This window comes from Micromys minutus (genome assembly GCF_963924665.1).
Source record: "Micromys minutus genome assembly, chromosome: 25".
Lineage (NCBI taxonomy): Eukaryota > Metazoa > Chordata > Mammalia > Rodentia > Muridae > Micromys > Micromys minutus.
Window position 1 is genome coordinate 36304026 of NC_137960.1, and position 15666 is coordinate 36319691.

A 15666-nucleotide genomic window follows, 5' to 3' on the forward strand; every position below is an offset into this window, starting at 1 on the left:
AAACAAGTCAATTTGGATCTTCACTGACAACTTTAAATGACTAACAGTTAACCTGTCTCTGTCTGTATATTTTTCTGCTATAATAAAAGGCCAGACACTGGGAATTGTATAAAGAAACTAATGTTTCTTTCCTGCAGTGCTGGGGAAAAGGTAAGGATCTGATAGGCAAAGTAGGGTTCTATCACTGTGTACCTAGCCCAAGAAGAGAATTTTGTCTTAAATTCTGCATTCTGGTAGGGGGCTGTCTTCTTGCTCATACCATGGTGGGGGATATCACATGGTAAGAGATGTCTCTGGAGAAGCTTTTGAAACATGGTCACCTGGAGCTGGCTAAATATTCCCCTTGCTTCAGTGTATATAACACAGCCATTACAAGGCCCACCAGCCATTGTTGACAGTCCCAATACAATCACCTCACATGCTTTAGAGGGGCATTCAAATGACAGCATCTGCCTTCATGGAGCTCTAGGAACTAGTGCCTTCTAAGTAATCTCCTAACTTTCTAGAAAATATAAAGTGGTCATCATTGATGGCGATTTTCCAAGTCTTAATATCTTTGGGGTAAATCAAGCACCAGGTGATTTATTTCTAGAGCCATGTGCATCATAAAGAAAGAATTCTGATATTCCATGCCTGGCTCAAAAGCTCTTATTTTTAAAAAGGGGGGGAAAAGACAAAAAAGCAAAGAAAATGAAAGGAAAGGAAAGAAAAGGGAAAGAGAAAAGAGAAAGCTTCCTGCCTCTGGAGGTGGCTGCTGACCAAAGGAATGTACCTGCCTCTGGGCTGCCTACTAGTGACCAAAATCTTGTTAGAAAGGAAACCCATATTCTCTGCCCCCGTTTGGCAATCTTTGATTTTATTATGGGTCCTTAGTGACCAAAATTTACCTTTGAAATATAAATACTACAGGAAGAGTAACAGCAAAAATATTATTCACCCGAACTCCAGTAGTGATTGACAGAGAGCTAACCAGAAAGAAAGAGGGGACTTGTACCAACCTGCCACACATTAAGGACAGAGGACAAGTAGAAGTAAAACAGGAGCAAAGGGTGAAGACAACACATTCTTCAAATTTTCCAATGACTCCTTTGTTTTGACCTTGATCATGCTTGTTCCGTATACCTCCCCTTAAATACATTATAAATATACAGCAACCAAGTTTTTAAAAGCCAAGTAGAAAAACATATGATCAGTTTTTTTCACAGGGCATTTTCCCCTTCAGTGAATTGTAAGACAATCCTGTTCAATAAAAAATTCTTTTGAGATATTTATATGATGCAGGTAGCACCTAAGTCTGTATAGATGGATGACTTTCTCCCACATTTTCTTATTCTATATAGACCAGAAGTCAGCAAACATTTTCTGTAGAGGAGGAGAATACACACACACACACAAATATATATATACACATACACACACACACATATATATACATACACACATGTATATATATATATACACATAAATATATGTATTTGTTTACACATGTACATATACACATATATGTTTACACATATATGTATATACATGTACACAATATACATACATATACATGCATACATATGTATATACATGTATGCATGTATATGTATATCTATGTATATATACATACATATATGTATATATATATATAATATTATATACATTTTAAGAGTGGCAGCCCATATAGTCTCTGCAACAATGATTTAGTTACTACAGCATTGATTGACAACATCTTAATAAATGATTCTGGATGTGGGCCAATAAGTCTTCATTGGATTTTGTCTGTGTGTTGCAGCCTGTGGTCCCTGTTAGAGACAAAATGTTATGTGTTAATTAATCTAAGATTAAAGTTACATGTGGAAAAAATCAGCACACATGTAGTTACAGGGCAAAGAGTGGACATTCATAGAGTTTATACCTGTGGGACATACTCTACTCCTAAAGCAGATGCTGAACATAAACACTCACCAGTTTTTCTAGAAAACACTCATGGGCTTGGCAAGTTGCCTAGAGAAGGATATTTCCCCATTTAAAAAAAATTTGGATATCTTCTTTACTTACATTTCAAATGTTATCCCCTTTCCCAGTTTCCCCTCCATAATCTCCCTATCCTTTCCCTTCTTCCATCTCTATGAGAGTGTCCCCACCCACCCACTCCCTCCCACTTCCCCGCCCTGGCATTCCCCTACGTGGGGCATTGAGCCTTCACAGGGCCAAGGGCCTCTCCTCTCATTGATGCTGATAAAACCATCCTCTGCTACATATGCAGCTGGAGCCATGGGTACCTCCATGTATACTTTTTGGTTGGCAGTTTAGTCTCTGGGAGCTATGGGAGATCTGGTTGTTTGTTTGATAATGCCTTTCTTTCTATGGGGTTGAAAACCCCTTCAGCTTCTTCAGTCTTTTTTCTGACTCCTATATTTGGGGACCTTGCTCTCAGTCCAATGGTTGGTTGAGAGCATCCACCTCTGTATTTGTCAGGCTCTGGCAAAGCCTCTCAGGAGTTATGTCAGGTTCCTGTCAGCATGCACTTCTTGGCATCTGCAATATTGTCTGGGTTTGGTGACAGTATATAGAATGGATCCCCAGGTGGGGCGGTCTCTGGATGACCTTTCCTTCAGTCTCTGCCACACACTTTTGTTGTTGTTGTTGTTGTTAAACTTTCTCTTTAACCACATATCAGTTTATCTCTATGTTTGAGTCTATGGGACTATTATGATGTGGATGTCTGTGGCTGATGAAGTGGAACCCTCTAGAAGTTTAAATGATACTTTCTGAGCTTCTCAAAAGAGAATAGATAGAGACTCATAATACTCAAGTATTATGATCTCAAAATAGACACTTAGATAAGTGACCTGGTTAGGATTATAAGGCACATACATATTAGGTGTACACATCATTTGCACACACACACACACACACACACACACACACATTTAGAGATTGAATATCTCTTCCTGTGTGGCCCAGCCTGCATTTACTCTGAAACTGCATTTTAAATATAAATTAAAGGTCACTAAATATAAGCACGCTCACTTTAATTACACCAGTAGCAACTTAACTTCACTCCATTCCACTTCCAGTTTTGGTTTGCTTCCACAGGAAGTAGAATCCTTGTCACCAGACAGAGCTCAAGGCAAGGCCGGGATTTCTTGTTTGTAATAAGTGTGCTGCTCTCATTTTGTCTTTTAACATGAACCCTAAATCAACCCTTTAATCTAGGAGTCTTTGATCCTGGCTCCGTCCCAGAGTCTTCAATACGAGAATGTCCCCTAGTTACTCTTGTGTAAATTGATATCATAAATGTTAGAAGTCAATAAATGAACAATGCCACATCTAGTGTTTATAACAACAGGGATCATTAACTCAATTACTGTATTCTTTTGAAATATCTGCCGAGCGATTATGAGCTTAGGGACACCAGCAAGAGCCACCTGATCTTACAGAGCAGTGCCGTCTCCCAGGAATCCCACCATGGTCTATCACAGCAACTGTTTTGTCTTTTCAGAATCCTCAAGCAGAGAGGAGGGGTCAAGACCTTTGTATTTTATTAACAAGTAGGATTTCAAAAGAAATCAGAAGAACAGCGTAGAAGTATCATTACTTTTTATTTTGTCAAATGAGGTAAGGCAAGCAAAAAAAAAAAAAAAACTTTCATCTCTTGCATTTCTATCTTACAAGAGAGGAATCTGAACAATAAAATACTAGATACAGAATAATTTCAAACTAGGAAGACTTTTATGAAATTTCCCTTATAACCTTTATCTTTTTGCATTTTTAGTATAGATCAGGAACAGATGCATAAATAATGAAGACGACAGAGAGAAAGAGGAAATGTTAAAAATCTTAAAAGATTATTTGAGCGTTCAGGTTAAATTATTTCAAACTAAAGTCAAGTTAAAGGAATGAATTACTTCAGGGTGTAAACACGTTTTGGGTAAGGGCAAAGCTCAGTAGTGAATCCTGGCCTGGTGTGTGTTTAAACTATAATACAGAAAGAAAGAGGGAGAGGGAAGGAAGGAGGAGGAGGGGATGGAGGGAGGGGGGAGAGACACATACAGAGAATTCTGTAATTCTGGGGCATACACTTTCAACAGGGCACACTTTCTTTAGAATATCATGCCAGCACTTACACTGCAGGCAATTTTTTAAAAAAATATTTTCTGAGTCTTTTTAGACAGTCAATCAAAAAGCCATTATGCAGGAAGAACACTAGTAATGTAGTGGGCTTAGGCTTAACTAGTAGTGACCCTAGCAACCACAGGCAGACATTAAAGGATGCCAGCCTTTCTATATAAAGTAGTTCTTCCTAGTTAGTCTATTTTTACATCTTAAATGGAAAATTGTCATACCCCACAGAACAAAAAACTGCAAGAGATGTTTTCAGCTTCTTTCCTATCCAATTCCCATTTCCTGTCCAGTAGCCTCAGGGGTATAAGCAAAGTGAAATTTCAAAAGCTCTTGGAAAAACAGAAGCTGTGTGTGTGTGTGTGTGTGTGTGTGTGTGTGTGTGTTAGGGCATAGAGATGGAAGGCCAGTAAAATCAAAACAGATTTAAAATATCTCTCCTTTAGTCACTGGCCCATTTATTTCAAAGGTCAAACATGCACGTGTTCTGGGTTTGTGTGAGTCTCACTGTGATGGGCTCAGCCTGATTGATTAAGCGCTATGATGAGGGAGTCCAGAGGAAGCATCCACTGAACGGACATAAATGGTTTGAGAGACACCAAAGCTATCTTATCATGGGGGTTATGAATGATCAAGTCACACTTAATCCATTGCACAGTGGAACACCTAGGTGACAGTAGCTAGGACCTGATTGGGTATAATTCAAGGATCAATACCCCTGCAGTTGGAGGTCGCAGCTACAAAGCATAAAGTATAGGGGCATCTGAATCTGGAGGCAGAAATCAATTTACATGTGGGGACAACGTGACAGTGACCAAGGACACACTTCTGCAAGGAATGAAGGAACCATTAAAAAGTAAAAGCTTCGTGTTGTGAGATTCTATCTCAGTACAGGAAGTTGACCTTAGGAGCTGTGGCTTCCTGTAAAAAGAGAAACTAAAAGAAAATGTAAGGATGGGGGAGTGGAAGGTAAGTGTGTCAGTCTATTTGATAAATGTCAGGGCAACATGTGGAATAACATAAGACTTTCCAGGGCAGAAGCTCTATAGATTATGAGTGGAGTGTGCATGAAACACTTCCTTGGAGCACTAATGGTGGAAAACTAGGGTTGGTAACGAATTTATGGGGGAAGGGTAAGAAAAAGTGCAGAAGCCTGAGCCCTCTGCTGAGAGCTCTGAAGTAAGGAAAGTGAACAAGAAGGCAGCCCTTCATTGGTAGCTGTTTTTGGGCGAATTTGTCATCTTTACTATGCATTCCAAGTGACTAACATCCATAGAGTGTCCTCTGGTTATTAGGAGGAAAGAAATCTAAATACTCAAAAAGGATAAACAACACAGACACAAATATTTTGAAACGATCCAGATTTGGAAAGTCCTAACGCGTTGCTACACTTTCCACAGAACGGCTCCTCCGAGAACAAAGTCATTGTTGACTTCAAAGGACTCTGAGGAAGTTCACTGGATGGAAAGAATTTGGGCTGGCATCTGGGTGATTCAGATCTAGTCTTTCTCTGTGTCATCTGCATGCGTGCATCCTTCTGTGTGTGCATATTTCCAGAAAATACAACTCTCTACCTGAGTATTTCTCCATGTTTGGAATGTTTTGGGGGAAGGATTCCTTCCTAGTTTGGTAAGTACCTGCAGAGCTTTTGCAGGGCATTCCATACATAGGCAATGTAAGTTGCAGACTCTGATAGAACTCAGTTACAGTTGGCCTTGAACTTATGTAGGAAGCTATAAAAGAACTTAGTTTTACCACAGTTCTCCAGAATCAGAAGCTTCAGAGTAAATAAGGTAAATCTATAAATGTTCATAGAGGTGATGGTGACATCAATCTGAGGGACCACTTAGACTTAACTCAGCTTTTTGGTGATTCCGAGGTCTCACCCATCTAAACAATTCACTGGGCACTGCAGGTAAGTGGCAGCCCCTTGTTTCTATTGAAGTTACTATCTTAAAAACAGCAGTTCTGGGTAGACATGCTCAAGGTCTTGTTACTAATAGTTTTACCTCCTCACACTCACCACACAAAAACCAACTTCCTTCACTGTTTTTCAATGAAAATGTTCTGCCAAGAGACGATGGCCAATTTTTTTTGTTTGGAGGGAACTGATACTCCTCAAATGGGTTAAGGGGTTATACTTCAGGATCTGCCTTTGGCACGGTTCCAACATTGATTCCAAACAAACAACTCAACCTTGGAGAAATGCTCCAATACTACTTGAGAAACAAGCTCTTCATTTTATTGATTCTTTCTTTTTGGTTTTTTGTTTTTTGTTTCTGCAGTTTCTTAGTTTTAGAAATCTGCCCTTTATGAGCTCAGCTTTCCAGTCTATTAGACTTCTTTAACATTTTTTTTAAAAAATTATTTTCCCCTTTTGCTTTCATTAAAAAATAAAAAATTTTCACACAGGATATATCCTGATTATAGTTTCCTCTTTCTCTTTTTTCCTAGTTTCTCCCCATCTTTTCTCCCCTCTGGATCCTTTCCCTTTCTATCTCTTGTTAGAAAAGCTTCTAAGAAGTAACAACCAAGCGTGACAATATAAAATATAAAAAGACAATGTAAAACCTATCAGATCAGAGGCAACACAACAGGAGAAAAGAGTCCCAAGTGCAAGCACAAGTCAGATCAGAGACCCACTTGTTCTCACAATCAGAGTGTCATTAAAACACAAACCTAAATATATAGAAGACTTGATACAAGCCCATGCCAGCCCCATGCTGGCTGCCCCAGTCTTTGTGGGCTCATATGTGCCCTACTCAGTTGATCCAGGGGGACTCGCTCTCCTGCTGTTCTCTATCTCCTCTGGCTCTTAACAATCTTTCTGCCTCCTCATCCATGGGCTTCCCTGAACTCTGAGGGGAAGGATTTGACGGAGATTTGACTTCCCATTTAGACTCTCTTTCTGCCTGATGTCTGTCTGTGTCTCTGTGTCTGTTCCCATCTGCTGATGGAGAAAGCCTATTTCATGATGACTAGATAGGGCACTGATCTATGAGTATAGCAAAATCTCATTAGGAGTCATTTTATTGATACTTAAAAATAAAAGAATAGTAGAGTTTTTTTTTTTCTGGGTCTCTAGGCATTGTAGTCTGTGGTTCTTGGTTGCCCAAGTAGTATCAGGCATGGGTTCCTTCTTGTGGAGTGGGCCTTGTGTCAAATCACACAAGTTTTGAGTCCCCGTTGCTCTAGTGTATTTTGATGACTAGGCAGATTATAGGTCAGAGGTTTTGTGACTGGGTTGGTGTCCATGTTTCTCTTTCTCTAGCCTGGAGGGTATCTTCCAACACCTAAGAGTCTAGAATGTTGGAGTGAGGGCTCCACGTAGGCACCATTTTGAATTCTCCATGTTCAGTGAGTTATTTGGATGTTGTCCTCAGCAATTGGGGCCCCACAAGCAGTTTGGAAAGAACAACCCTTTGTCTTAGCATCAGCTTGGGCTGTTTGGGGGAATTTCCATGGGCCAACCTTGGTCAACAACTCAGTTGAATGCAACTCAGTCGTGCCATTGGAAGCTTCTTCTGGCTACACTAGAGGGCCAGTTGAGGCTCTATATGCACCATTACTAGGATCCTAATTAGGATCATCTCCAGAGATTCCAGGAATTTTCCACTGCACTAGGTTTCCACACACCCTCAAATGTCCTCCTCCTATTACTTAAACTCTCTGTTGCTATAGATTGTAGCTTGGTTATGATTTACTTAATGACTGATATCCACTTGTAAGTAAATCCACATCACATTTGTCTTTCTGGGTCTGGGTTACTCATTCAGGATGATTTTTCTAGTTCAATCCATTTGCCTGAAAATGTTATGATGTCCTTAATTTTAATGGCTGAGTAATATTTCATTGTCTAAATGTAGCATATTTTCTTTAGTCATCCTTCTGCTGAGGGGCATCTAGGTTGCTTCTAGTTCCTGGCTACTATGAATAAAGCTTCAGTGAACATATTTGAGCAAGTGTTCTCCTGATGGAATGGGGCATCTTTTGGATATATGCCAAAGAATAGTATAACAGGGCCTGGGATAGGTCAATTCCCAACTTTCTGAGAAACCATCATATTGATTTCCATACTGATTGTACAAGTTTGCACTCCCACCAGCAATGGAGGAGTGTTCTTCTTGCTCTGCATCCTGGCCGGCACGAGTTGTCACTTGTGTTATTGGTTTTAGCCATTCTGATGGGTGAAAGATGGAATCTCAAAGTAATTTTGATTTACATTTCCCTGATGGCTAAGGATGTTGAACATTTATTTGTTTCTTAGCAATTTGAGTTTCCTTTATTGAGAATTCTCTGTTTAGATCTGTGTCCCATTTTAAAAACTGTATTATTTTGTGATATCTAGGTTTTTGAGTTCTTTATATATTTTTGGATATTATTTCTCTATCAGATGTGGAGTTAGTGGAAAAAATTCCCCATACTGCAGGCTGCTGCTTTGTATGACTGATGATGTTCTTTGCCTTATATAAGCTGTTCAGCTTCCAGAGGTCCCATTTATCGATTGTTGATCTTAGTGCCTGCTGTGCTATTGGCATTCTGTTTAGAAAGTTGTCTCCTGTGCCAATGCGTTCTATCAGGTTCAGTGTATCTGGTTTTATGTTGAAGTCTTTGATCCATTTGAACTTGAGTTTTGTGCAGGGTGATAAGATTGTATCTATTTGCAGTCTTCTGTATGCAGCATTCCAGTTTGACCAGGATCATTTGTTAAAGATGCTGCCCCCCCCCCAAGTGTGTATTTTTAAAGTGGCTTCTTTGCAAAAAAAAAAAAAAAAAAAAAAAAAAAAAAAAAAAAAAAAAAATCCCAGGTGTTCTTAGGTTTGTGAATTTAGTTATATTTGTGTATTAGATTTGATTCTATTGATGACAATACCATGTGACTTTTATTACTAAAGCTCTGTAGTACAACTTGAAATTGGGAATAGTGAGCTTTTTTTTTTTGTTTTTTTTTTTTTTGTTTTTCCATATAAAGTTGAGAATTGTCCTGTCAATATTTGTAAATAATTATAAGGAAATTTGGATGGAAATTTCACTGAATCTGTAGATTGCTTTTGTTAAGATGGCCATTTTTACTATGTTAATTTTACCAAACCATGAGCATGGAAAATATTCCCATCTTTGGATATATTCTCCAGTTTCTTTCTTCAGAGACTTAAAGGTTTTACCATATAAGTCCTTTACTTGCTTGGTTAAAATTACTCCAAGATATGTTATATTTTTTGTAAAAGGTGTGTTTTCTGATTGCTTTCTCAGTTCATTTCTCAGACAGCTGTAGATAGAAGGGTTACTGATATTTTTGAGTTAATCTTGTATGCAGCTCCTTTGCTGAAAATATTTATCAGCTGTCCTTGTTCCCTAGTACAAGTTTCAGGGTTATGTATGTATTCTGTCTTATCATTTGCGGGGCAGAGGCTGCAGGACATCTGTCTAGGCCCCTCTGGTTTTAGAGTCTCCATTGAGAAGTCAGTAATTCTAGTAGATCTGTCTTTATAAGGCACTTGGTACTTTTCCCTTGCAGCTTTTAATATTTCTCCCTTGTTTTCTGAGTTCAGTGTTTTCATTATTATGTGCTGAGGAAACTTTCATTTCTGGTCCAATGTATTTGGTATTCTGTATGCTTCTTGTACCTTTATAGGAATTTCTTCCTTTAGGTCAGAAACATTTTCTTCTTTGCTTTTGTTGAAAATATTTTCTGGGCATTTGAGCTGAGATTCTTCTTCTTCCTCTATTCTTATTATTCTTAAAAAATTATTTATTTTGCATATATGAGTACACTGCCGCTGTCCGCAGACACACCAGAAGAAGGCCTCAGATCTCATTACATATAGTTGTGAGCCACCATGTGGTTGCTGGGAATTGAACTCAGGACCTCTGGGAGAGCAGTCAGTGCTCTTAACCACTGAGCCATCTCTCCATCTCTATTATTCTTAGGTTTGGTATTTTCATTGTGTCCCAGATTTCCTGGATGTTTTTTGCCATGAATTTTTTTTTAAGTCAACATTTTCTTTGGCCGACATATCCACTTCTCCCGTCATAGCCTCAGTGCCTGATATTCTGTCTTCTGTCTTTTCTATTCCGTTGGTGACACTTGCCTCTGTAGTTCCTTTTCATATTCCCGAATTTGTCATTTCTAGAATTCCTTCAGCTTGTGTTTTCTTTTTTCCTTCAAGATCTTAAATAGTTATATTTATTTGTTTTCTTCTACTATTTTTTTGTTTATTTGTTTTCTTACCAGATTCATTCATTTCCTTTTTAAGAACTTCTATTGTTTTCATATAGTTGGTGTTAAGGTCTTTTTCTCTTTGCTTTGTCTATGTCGGACTACTCAGAGCCTGCTGTGGTAGAGTTTCTGGGCTCTGGTGGACACATATTGCTGTCATTGACTGTGTTCTTATAATTGATATTTAGGCATCTAGTTATAGGATGATTACAGGTCTAAGTGCTGGTCTGGATTTGTGTCTGTTGGGTGGGTGTTTTGTTCTTTGGTTCCTGTTTCCTCTCTGGATTTTCAGAGAGCCTGGTGGTTATGTTTTACTGGCCTACTCAGGTGGAGTGTTCAGGGAATGACTGCTGGTGTTGGAGGCTGTGATACTGGGATGAGTTGGGGAAAGATGGTCTTTGTGATCTGTTGGGGATGGGGTCAGAGAGAATAGAAAGATTACAGCATGTTTTCTTCTACAGAGCTGAGGATGAGACTGTGGGGACTGGATCTCAGGAGCAGCATGAGAGATGTGGCTCCACCTTCGGCCTACTTATCGCCAGGGGAGAGAAGTCCTTGGGTAGTCAGGGGGTGCCTGTTGGATTTGGGGTCTCGGACAAAGCAATGAGTGAGGGGAGGAGGTTTAGAAGGGTAAGATCTGTGGGATCCACAGGATAGAGTAGCAGGATCTAGGGAAGGCTCTAGAAGGTGCTCTGTTACAGAGCTAGGAGGAGGTTGGGGGATTGAATTCCAAGGGAGAAGTGAGTGGTGGAGCTCTTCAGTTAGGCTACCTGCTTCACTGTTCTGCTCAGCTGGTGTGTTCCTAGTGAATGCCTGCTGGTGTTGGAGGCTAGGAAAGTTGGATGAACTGGGGCAAGGAAACTTGCAGGTGAAGAGCTTTATGACCCGTGGGGATGGGTTCAGATAGGAAAGGAGACTGCTATGGGTTTCCTGCTACAAAAGTGGGGATGAGACTGATATTTATTTATTTATTTATTTATTTATTTATTTAATGTGTATTGGTGTTTTGTCTGCACAGATATTGTGCGTGGTGCCCACAGGATCCAGAAGAGGTTGGAGGTACAGATGATTATGAACTTTCACAGAGGCGCTGAGAATTTAACCAGCTAGTGCTCTTAACCACTGAGACATGGCCACTCTAGCCCCTATTACAGCTCTGGACCAGGCAGAATTCCAAGCATAAAACAGACACACAGAGCTGTCTGCGGAAGGTCTGAAGACCACAGCTGCTCTGAGTTTTAGGGCACTGAGTGCCACTTGAGGGCAACTCATGTTGTTGCTTAATTTTCTTTCTTTACAAGGAATCCTTAAACGCCATTAATTGAATGCTTAAAGGCCATAGCATCTCATATGGTGTGCTTGCAATTTGCTAGTGGAGAGCCAGACATTTCAAGGTCTCAGTGTTCATTTGTTCTGGACCAGGATATCGCAGGACACAGTATATTCTCTTTTCTATCCAATAGCCTCTTTCTGTTTTTGGATCTCAGCAGTCATTAGGGTCAGGAAAAAAAAAAAAACGAATACAGTACTGTGTTTACTCATTAATCACTTTACCACATCTTTTACTTCTCATTGCCATCTGCTGAGAGGTCGGAAAGATCTAAGGTGAACCAGAGAGAGAATAAATTGTACAGAATTCCTAATCCAAAATACGATGTGATTAGGAGCAAAAAAGAATATAAAATGTGTTATGTAAGTTTTCTGGTGGGAGATCAAATTTATAATGGAGGAGAGGATGTAGGGATAGGCGCCTTCACTTCCCTCCCCATTTTCCAGTCCTCCAACACTAAAACTTATAGAATATAGTTTAGACCCCTGGCCCCAAGTGTCTGTGAGTTCTTATGTCTCAAAAGTGTCTGCAAAAATGCAGCGTTGGAGGAGGAATGTAGCTAGTATTGCAGTAGACTCCAGAGTGATCACGAGGAGGGTTTCGAACGTGGGACCTCCTTCCGTACCACTGAGATTTGGATTAAAAGCAGCGATATCATGACTGGGCTCATGCCACTGCCAGGGATGTGTAAAAACCCTCCCAGGAGTACAGTACCTATCACCGAGATAGCCAATTTCTTTCTACCGTTACACATCTCACAAGCATAGAGAGTGAGGGAAAAGGTCAGTCGGTTGTCCCAGGTAAACGGTGGTAAGCGGCAGAGCCTGGCTCTGAACGCACATCTCCTGAATAAGGTCGGTATCACCATCATGTCACAACTAACATAGTCATCATTCAGTATACACGGAGTGGAAGAGCATCCCAAAACGATGCTTTCAAAGTATGGGGAAGAGAGCTACACTTCGGGCACTTGGCCTGGGGTCGGATGCTTGGTCCTCGGCAGTGGTGAGCACAGCTGCTACTGCTCTTCTCCTAAAGCTGCTTGTAATAGTGTGTGTCCAGCTGTTGTTGTTGTATACATACAATTTGTGTGTACATGCTTGCATTCATGTGTGTGAATGCAGGCAAAAATACAAGTATAGGTTAAAGAAGAACCGAGTGTGTTCTTGCCTTCCACCTTGTTGAAGACGGGTCTCCTTGCTGTTTGACCAGAGTCCCACCTACTCCATGCTTCCTGGTCTGTCAGCCGAGGAGCTCCTTCCCTTCTTATGCCCCATCTCTCCATAGAAGCACAGGGGTTACAGATGTCCACAGGACATGTAGGGTCTGGGGAATCCCAGCTCAGATTCTCCCTCTTGCTTCTGCCCAGTGAACCATCTCCCTAGTCCTCCCAATCCTGCTTTTACAACTTATTATAGCTGTAAAAGCCACACTCGGATTGTTAGGAAGTATGCATTTGTAGCCAAGGTAAAGGTTTTCTATAAGTATGCATTTATAATGTACCTTCTTAAAAATATAAAAGTTGCATTTCCCTTTTATTTGAAGGAATACGATTATTTAAAAATAGCCCATGGATTGATTGCAGAAGTGAGAGAAGCAACTAACAAAGGCAGTTAGGTGGACTACCACATGGAAGACAGTGGTTCGGGGTGCTCAGTGAAAACTTGACTATCAAATTAAATGACCATTAATCTTATTATATTTTGTACTCTAGGGGAGAGGATAAGTGTTTATCAAGGTTGTTTCTCCTTCATGGTTCGAAGTCTTTATCTTGATTAATCAGATCTTTGGAGTTTCTTCGGTGCATGTGATTCCCCAGTTTCCTGTCTTTTCACTCCTCAGGGTCTGGTTTTCCCATTGATAGCTTGCCATGTAGTCTTGGCAACAAAAATTAGCCTGAAGTAATTTTAAACTGTAGCTATGACTCTGTCTTATTTGGGTCTGCAGGGAGGTTGCCATGCACAAACAAAATAACAACCCGGAGGAAGAGCCACTAGGTCCTTTTGCATTTGAACAGCCAGATGTTATTTATGGTTTTGTTTATGAAGTATTTTCTTGACCTTGCTGGCTAGACTCCACACACTTTGTCATTTTGGAAGCACAATGTCCTGTCACGTGGTGACAATGTGCCCTGAACAAGTAAACAGGCCAGAGGACCATTGTAAGGGTAGAATCATCTTTTAACATAATGTGCTCCAGTTATCCACACCCCAAAAGACAAAAAGAGCAAGGGGCAGAAGAAATAAAAACTGTTGTTGTTGTGCTTTTAACATTTCAAACAATCACAGCTAATGGTGTCAGTCTGAAACGTATACAGAGTGCTTCTACAAAGGAATAAAGGGAGCGAGTAACTCATAAATTCAACACTGAAGGCCCTCGCGCTCTACTTTTAGTGAGAAGATAAAATTTGCAGTTGTAGATGCCATAATTCTCAGGGAAAGGTAGTACCAAATAGTTATTATCTAGTGATATGTATTTATATGTAAGTGTGTTTATATGTGTGTGTGTGTGTATGTGTGTGTAACATATATGCTCTCAGTGACTTTGTGGCTGAAACATGAGTACTGCCTAGAGCTGTTCAGCTCTCTGTGCCTCCTGTGGTCTCGAGCCCAGCCCCACTGCATGCAAGAGAAGACAGGAACTACCTATTCTCTTCATACTGTCTAGTCTTTGAAAGAGGACATTGATTTTTATTTTATAAGAGTTAGAATGTTTTGCCCACATGCACTTAGGCTTTCACACGTGTGTCTGGTGCTTTCGAGGCTAGAAGCAGGTGCAGAAGTCCCAGGACCTAGAGTTAAAGAGGGTTATGAGCTGCCATGTGGATGCTGGGACCTGAACACGGATCCTTTGAACCCATGAGTCATCTCGGTTCCGCCCCACTGCTTGGATGCTCACACGCCACAAGGGACCACCTGGTATTTATCCTCACTGAGATAACTTACTGTCAAACTGATATTTCTTTTTTCACTCGGGAAAGATTTCATCAGAGGCTCACTACCTTTCCATCTACTGCTCTTGATGGCCTCTTTCTGAGGTCTTCAACAGCACTGTAGTTATTCAGTTAATGTGGTAGCCCTCAAAGTTTCTGTTCTCCTCACACCTGATGCTCTTTCCTTTATGAGACATCTTCTCCACCCCCACCCTGTGTGTGGTTCAGGACTTGACATGGTCAATTGTTGTGTTGTGTATAAAATGTCAACATCCCTTCTTTTCACCCACCATCTCTGTCTCTACAACTCCTTTACCATTGTACCCTCCCTTTGACTACACAGGGTTGGCTAACAACAGTTTTTCAGTTCTATTATCTACTCTATGACATGGCTGTGTCTCTTTTCCTCCTAGACTCTAGTTTATTGTTCCTCTTTTGCACATGATCTCAATTTTTTTTAATGGCTTGAATCATGTTTCCTCATGTCCATCTAGAACTTCAGAGCATGACCTTATTTGGATACGGCTTCTTGCATATACAATCCATTAAGATGAAATCAAAATGGGTCTGTGTGGGGAAGTCAAAGAAGCTTTGAGTTAACGTGTCAAGAGCAGATAAAGCTATGAGTGGCTTTATAGTATCGACATAACACTGCTGTGTCAAGTGCTGATGCCTCAGATTCATGAGTGATCAGCCGAGTGTTTCCCCTGGGTTAGTCTTGGAATGCTAAAGGCATCCTCTGGTCTAAGTACAAGTGTTTGCAAAGGATTGACCAATGAGTGCAAAAACTAGTAACTGCAGTATCCTTCTCCCGAACCTGAGACTGCTCATGTACAGAGGCTGTCTACCAAGACTGGGGAACTCCCATACAGTGCTGTATGCAGTAAAAATGCTAAGGCTCCAGGTTGATCTCCCGTTGGTGCCGCTCCATTCAAGTGTAGCCTACCTGACCACAGCTTTTCTGCCCGTGTGGTGATACTTTTTATTCCCTTACTACCCTGGTCATGTCTCCTGGCAAGCTGTATAGGACATGACAGGACAGGGTCAACTTTATAGCCAGCAACCGGTTCCCTT